The sequence below is a fragment of the Mytilus trossulus genome, chromosome 5 (genome assembly GCF_036588685.1).
Source record: "Mytilus trossulus isolate FHL-02 chromosome 5, PNRI_Mtr1.1.1.hap1, whole genome shotgun sequence".
Classification (NCBI taxonomy): domain Eukaryota; kingdom Metazoa; phylum Mollusca; class Bivalvia; order Mytilida; family Mytilidae; genus Mytilus; species Mytilus trossulus.
Genome location: NC_086377.1, coordinates 70,222,452 through 70,230,510, shown reverse-complemented (window position 1 = coordinate 70,230,510; position 8,059 = coordinate 70,222,452). Strand labels below are relative to the sequence as shown.

The following is an 8,059-nucleotide window of genomic DNA, read 5'->3' as shown; positions in this document are numbered from 1 at the left end:
TAAAGAAAATTCCGCGAAAAGATTCTTCTTTGGTCCCTACACTAGATTACGTCATAGGTATGCTTCTGGCGTCAAACATAAACACCGGACGTTTTCTGGCTTCTTACCGCTTCAGAATTTAATAAAATTTGATAAAAAGAATATTTTTAGGTGCAACATGCGAGTTTTTTGGCTTATTATTGTAGAAATTGCATGTCAATATATAAAGCAATTAAAGTACAAGTAAAGTCTTGTATCGATGATACAATGAAGATTTTACCATTACCATTGCATATAATAATTTGCAATGCAATATCAGTGTTATGCAAATGAGTGATACATGGTTAATTGAAACTTGCTTCTGTTACAACAATTTACAGTTAAATTTCCCTTTTAGCTGAACCTTTCTTCATTGTAAGTTTGGGAAATCTAAGTGAAACTAGGAACTTGGCACTGTCCATTCTGTTACGTTCAACTATCTGTTGATACTGCTGCATTAAACTATCAAATTTATATATTTTTTAATGTCATACATTGCTTTTATAGGACTATATGAAATGGATTTAATCATTGTTGAAGGCTCATTTCAAACTAATTGTTAAAAACAAATTCATCTTGCAAATATTTAATTTAAACTTAGAGTAAAGGTATATTACATTTAAAGACCAAACAGCCTATTCATTTTTACCAGTGATTTTTCCTTAAAATTTTGTGTGAAGGTAATTAATGATTTGAGGAACAAAATATGATGAAAAAAATTGATGGTCACCGATTTAGTTTTGTCGCTATAGCAACCTCAGTTTCGTGTTTTCCCGAATATTAACATAATATTTGCTTGTTATATAAACTCTCAAAAAAAATACTTTATATCAAACCTACAAGCATAATTCTTGTTTCACGTTAAACAGTAGATTTGTATCTAGCTAATACAGGTTCAAGAGTTTAAGACTCATATTGTTTTGATCTTTAAAAATATGATTTATTTTATTTCCGCCAAAAATAAAACGTAAAAATTAAAAACGTTTTCAGTATTAAAAAATATCTACCAGTGATTTCTTTATAATAATTTCAAGAAGGAAAGTGCCATGTGCACTTTTCAAAATAAAGCAAAAAAACGTGTATGTCACCGACCTTTCAAAAAAGTTATGAGTAATTTTCATGTTTTTTTCTCTTTCGTTTTGAAGAAAAGAGTTGTCTTTCTTCAGAACATTGCATCTGACGTCATAGTACAAAACTTTCCTTGCTGGCGCACTATTTGAAAAAAAATCGCAAATTGAATGTTTGAAACCCACATTTAAATTTCCAAGAATAACAACTTAATTCACCTACTTTATTATCCGGTAATACAAGAGATTATGCATGTGTCAGTATTAGATCTTATGATGTTGTTTCCGCACAATATTAACGTTCAGAAACATGCACCATCCGTCGGAATGGAAAATTGTTTGAAATTACCTTTCACGCCGCTTTTGTTAGAAAGTCTGTTTTTGTCCTCTGCCCCTCATTAACAAAATTATTGAAAATAAAAAAAGAAATGAAAGATGGCACTGGCCCACCACAGAGCATTTGACTATATCAGACTAGATGTGTGTGGGGTTTTTTTTTCGCGTTAATTTCAGAAGTTTGCCGTAACGAACTCATTTGCTACTGTTGACAGACGGACATACAAAAGCATGGACACCATTATATTTTCCTGACTAAAACGTATAAAAGTTATTCCATCTAGTTTGTCAATTCATTATTTCTGAATATTTATCTTTCTTCCCTCTTTTAAGATGTAAGGAAATTAAAATTATAGGTATAATTTATGAATTAAAGATTTTGATTTTAAAACTTTATACATCTATCATAAAATACAATCCCTGTTAATACTACCTCACGTGTTTTGAATAAGCTAGACAGTAAATATAAAATACAAAAAGTTTTTAATTTAAAAATAATTTTCTATTGAAAATTACAAAGTAAGATTTCTCCAACAGGATAAAATATTATAAATCTAAATTGCTAATTTACGAAATTAAAACAAAGACACTAAGGTTGTTGCCGGCATTGAAAATCGAAATTTGTTTTTAATCTTTTCGCTCATAGTTGGAGCTAAATGAAAGGGAGAGATTTTTTGTTGTGTATTATTCTTGGAGCAATTTTTTTTGGTCATAAGTTAAATTTACAACAATTAAGTTTTAAACACCGACCATTTTGATTTAAATCATATTTGCTGAGTATTAATTTGATTAATATGTTTTGCCTTACAGCTAATTTCCGAATGCAAGTAGGGTAAAACTTTGGTTGGCTTCCTTGCTTTGTTTGTATGAATATTTATTCAAGCTTTGTAATTAAGATTGGCATCTTCATATATAGGTATTTAAACCTGTATATATGATATTTTAATTCCATTGGACATTATCAAAATAAAATTATACAAAATATACAAACAAACCAAAGTGTTGATCTACATACATTAGGAAATTAGCTTTTCAGTCAGATCAGCCGAAATGTTTATCATTTCTTCTTACGACAATTTGAAATGAAACAAATGACAAACGACAATGACCCTTTATCATAATTTAATTTTTATTATGAGATTTTGCCAAACAAGCAGTATAAATAAATTTTAACTTCATTGCCAGTTCGGACATTATTTTACGAGAATCATCCAGATATCAGTTACATGCATACGTTGCAAGTATGTCAAAACTTCTAGAAATAATTGTTTATCGGCCTGACCTTCTGAATACTCAATTTTTGTTATTTTTGAAAAAATGACATTGAAAATAGAAGGATCAAATCATAGGAAACATGTGTACTAAGTTTTAAGTTGACATGCAGGACTTCAACTTCATCAAAAACTACCTTGACCAAAAACTTTAACATGAAGCGGAACGGACAGACGAACGAACGGCCAAACGAACGCACAGATCAGAAAACATAAACTGGACATAACAATAATTTTCACCCCGGTAATCCGTACACAATCGGCGCAAATGAAAGACAAAATCTACACAAGTGAAAGAATAAAAACAAATGAAATGCAGATCGGCGCAAATATAAGACAAAATCTATGCGCATGTGAAAGAATAAAAAAAATTAGATGCAGATCGGCGCAAAAAAGTCGTGATCAAAATTCATATTTTTTTTTTTTTATTAAAACGAAGGTTAAATATAGTGTAGTATCTTTTGTGTCCATTTGTGTTAAATTTCCACAAGATATCAGCGCAACGCTTAATTCCTCTTTTCTTGGGAGACGTATTTTCAAAAAGCGTACACCATGTTGGAAATCCGGCGTGAAAAACGCGAAATAGGACGTTATTATTTGACGTTTTCTCATTGCTAGAAACAACGTCATAGAGCTTTTATGTCACTACCAAGTTGCAGTAGTTGATGCGCATAAACAATAGGCTGTTTGGTCTTTAAGCTTGAACAACACTGTATTTTAAAATAAACTGTTGCTTATACCGCAAAGTTAATGATAATAAAACTTCTCCAACAAGGCCAGACTCAAAAATATAGTGTTGAAGCCAATACAGAACTTTATAATAAATAATATACCTGAGGTGTTACTATAGCCCTGTCTTCTTCTTTCTCTGACTCTTCCTAATTACTAGACTCTGAAATTGACTTTCAAAACAGTTTGAAATTAGTTAATTAGTTATTTCTGATAATCAGTAATTTTTTTCATCATCTTCAGTTTGTATTATGCCCTTCATTTAGTAATTCTTCAATCATTTTTGGTCAAAATATAAATTTTCCCTGACCTCCTTCTTGGATACTCCTCCTCCCCCCAACATGAACAATTTTTCTTAATAAATTTGCAATGATAAGATATTTTGCTTGACCTCAATCAATAGCCACCAAGGAACGGTGCTGCATGACAATGTGGTAGATAAACTTTAATGGTATACATGAATGTTATGAATGAATAATTTAATTTTGGATGTAACGCTTCTTCTGATTGGCTGACGTTGTTTTGTTATGAGCCCATATACATAATTTAGTCATGTGACCATGACGTCATCAACATTTTTTCATGGTTTTCTATGGTTTAAAATGGAATATAGAATTAAATTGTAAGAAATGACTGTCTATTCGAAATAACATAAAAAATGTGGAGCACACTGTTAAATAACCCGCTACGCACGTTATTCAGTGTGCACCAAATTTTAAATGTTATTTCTTCATATACAGAAAAAATATTACAGTCATTCCTTAGTAAGATAACTAAGCTTTTTAAAAAATTAAATTAATATAAGCCAGTGCCAAAAAAGGAGATTTCTCAATGAATGGGGCCTTACATGATTGTGTAATATTTCCCAGCAATTTTGAATTTGTGAAGTGTTTTGGTTATAAGTAATCCTCACATGGGCATTTAAAATGGGAAGAAAAATTACAAATAGCATACCATATTAGTATAAAAGGGTGTTAAGCTAACTATAAAGTAGCACATATACAATGTACCAGTTTTTGAATTTTCTCTCTATGGTGTACCCCTTACTGTACTGAGCAATTCTCAACATTAGTTTCATTTCAATAGAATAAAGTTTAATATATATATACCTCGGATGATGGTATAATGTCCTCTTCTTCTAGATTAGCTTCTGAATTTTCCTTTAAAATTGTTTCAGATACATTAATAACTGGTATTTAACAATAATTTTCAAATCTTGTAGCCTATACATACATGTCTGTGTCATTTTGGTCTTTTGTGGATAGTTGTCTCATTGGCAATCATACCACATCTTCTTTTTTATATGTATAATGTTTATTTCATTTAATATCACTGATTTTTTTTTAATTACCATTGGTTTAAAACATATTTTTTTTATATATTCCAATTTTAAACTAATGTACATAAGGTTTTGAAAGAAAATTATTTTGTTTACTCTTCATTCCAATTCAGGTCAAGGAAGAACAAAAATTTGCATTCAGAAATTTACAGTTCTAACATTTTTTCGACAAATTATATATATAAATATATATCTATTTATTTTTTACAAGTGCAAGTGTCTTAACTGGTGTTGGGTTTATTTTTTTTATTGTTTAAATTTCAAGACAATTGCAGTTTAATCCCAGTGGACTGATTTGATTCCTATAACATTTTATAACAAGAATGTGTCCTCAGTACACGAATGCCCCACTCGCACTATCATTTTCCATGTTCAGTGGACCGTGAAATTGGGATAAAAACTCTAATTTGGCATTAAAATTAGAAAGATCATATCATAGAGAACATGTGTACTAAGTTTGCAGTTGATTGGACTTCAACTTCATCAAAAACTACCTTGACCAAAAACTTTAACCTGGAGCGGGACAGACGGACGGACGCACAGACCAGAAAACATAATGCCCCCCTACTATCGTAGGTGAGGCATAAAAACATCCTAGATCTGGTGGAGAGTTGTCTAATTAGCATTCATATCACACACATCATCTTATTTTAATAATATAAAAAAAACATTCTTGTATGCAAATCGTTTGTTATTTTCTGGGAAACATTTGGTTGGTTATATAGGGAACTACTGAAGCATGATCAGAGTGGGGGCCCTCTTAGGCAGTCACTAAAGAAAAATTCTGGATCCATCATATTTTAAAAAATAATTTAACCTACTCTTGCGAATGGCATTGTCTTTGCCATTTCCAGCATACTTTTCATTTTCTCTGATGTTGTCTTTTTTTCATTTCCTTTTTTTTTCTTGTTTACTTTAATATCTTCTGCATGTTCAGGTGTTTTGGCTGCCTTTTTGTTTTTCACAGTCTTAACCTTTTTTTTTTCTTTTCAGCATCTTGTATTCCCTTTGGAGTAACCTTCTCCTGCAAGGTTCCTATTTAAAATGATTTAAGAAATAAATATCAATAACGTTTGACATTATAAATTCAATGTTAAAAAACATATCCATGACCAGCATAATGCTTAACAAAGAAATAAGTAAACAAAATGTAACAGCCAAATAACATTTTAATTCAGCAATTAGTTCATGTCAAGTCATGGTGGTTGAAATTGTGAATTGTATTTACAGAATACAGAATTAGAGGCTGATTTAGAGGGGCCCCGGGGGTCTGCCCCCCCCCCCCCTTTTTGGAAAAAAAATGGTTGCTTCTAAAGGGAATCACTGAAGCGTGACTGGAGCGGGCCCCTCTTAGGTAAGTCAGTAGGCCCCCGCTTATGAAAATTTCTTGATCCACCACTGATTACATGATAAATGGTAACAAAAAAATGTGAAAAATAATTAAAAAAAATAGAGAATAAAAATCAAATTCCATTAAATGAAGTTGAATTGTGATACTAGATTATAAGAATAGATTATTGTCTCAGGGACTTTCTATACTGTATATGTTAAAATGTTGGTGCAGCCTGGTTTGCAAATTAAAATTCTTTACGCACATAACTTGTGTGGAACGGTGTTTCAATAAGAATTTAAATACAAAACTTTTAACCTTTTTTCACCCCATGGTTCCGTATAAAAAAAACCTTTATGACCCTCTTGTTTCTTTTTTTATTTTGGTGTAAACAAATACCGGAAGTTACATTTAGCAATAATATTACAATATTCATAACGTTACATGTGTTTTGTTCCCTGTCGACAAAACATGATATCACAGACTACGACATCTACAAATCACAGAATAATGTGTACACGAATATCAAAAGGAACTGTTATTTACATGTACAGATAGTTATCGAGTGTTTATTTATTGAATCATAGGGCATAACTCATATGCAATTTCAACTTTAATTTGTAATTATATTTAAAAAAATATGGCTATCCTTGATAATTTATTAAAGGCCAAGCCTGCAGCCACATCCTCCACTCTAGAAACTGTGCTTATGTGGACAAGAAACAAACCCTCTAAATGGCTATGTAATTTGCCTGTTAGTGAAAGGCATGCTGCTCTTGAAAGTGCCCAGAAACTTGCTCCTCAATACATTCAAATTATTCAAAATAGACAAAAAGAGGTTGAAACACAAATTGCAAATAAACTTGCAGAAAAAAAAGCAAAGCAAGACAAATCAGAGCAAACTAACATGACAAATAAGAAGAAGAAAAACAATATAATTGTGTTTAGAGACGTAATAATTATTTGGACTAAGGTCTCCTGTGGCTAGAAGTTGTACCTCATTTTAATTAGACATAACTTTATATACGCTCTCAAAAATTCATACAAGTCATAGGAGGATCCAGGGGGGAAAATTTTCAGATGAATCGAGCAACCGGTTGTTGGGTTGCTGCCCATACATTGGTAATTTTATGGAAATTTTGCTGTTTTTGGTTATTATCTAGAATATTATTGTTCCGTCACCCAATAGGCCAAACAAACAACTTCCGATGAGAAAAAAGTTAAAGTTAAGCTTGAAGATCAATATACAAACCGCACAGAGTCTGAATTGACCAGTTTTTGTGCTCGACCAGTAAAATCGAGCACACATTTTACTCGACTAATCTCAACATTGTCTCGACTGGACTTAACTGTACTTAAGTGTACTCGACTAGGTCTCGACTTTACTTAATTAGTCTGAAATGGTCTTGACCAAGGCTCGACCTGTCTTGACTAGTCTCGACTCAGTCTGAACCAGTTTCGACCTGTCTCGACTAGTCTTGACCTTCAAATTTAGTTTTGACTGGTATAAAGAAGCCCATCTAACTAAATTAAATATTGATCTTACAAAATTCAAGCTTATTAGGTAGTTTGATTACTGGCTGTGAAATAAGAAAAAAAAAATTACAAGAGGAAAAAATAAAAATTATTATATAAATTCAGATAGGCATCTTTAAATTTTCTAATAACTTTTTCAAATCAACTTGGATTGTCATCAAACTATGCACCTATCTAAGATATATATCAAGCTTACTGAATCCAATTTCATTTACTTTTTTGTTGTAAAGCTACGAAATTTAAGAATTAAAGTCATCTCGGTAAAAAACAAGAGGCTCTAAAGAGCCTTTGTCGCTCACCTTGGTCTATGTTGATATTAAACATTGTACACAGATGGATTCATGACAAAATTGTGTTTTGGTGATGGTGATGTGTTTGTAGATCTTACTTTACTAAACATTTTTGCTGCTTACAATTATCTCTATCTATAACA

At 31.4% G+C, this 8,059-nt stretch overlaps 1 long non-coding RNA gene across 1 annotated transcript; it reads right to left on the bottom strand.

Annotated features, from left to right (window-relative positions):
* Nucleotides 1-369: 369 nt before the first annotated feature.
* LOC134719848 (uncharacterized) lies at nucleotides 370-5,790 on the bottom strand. The gene is made up of 4 exons (XR_010107725.1): nucleotides 5,582-5,790; nucleotides 4,531-4,581; nucleotides 3,526-3,594; nucleotides 370-470 (listed from the first exon to the last, which is right to left on the bottom strand). It is a non-coding gene; the product is annotated as an uncharacterized LOC134719848 (long non-coding RNA).
* Between the last annotated feature and the right edge of the window lie 2,269 nt (nucleotides 5,791-8,059).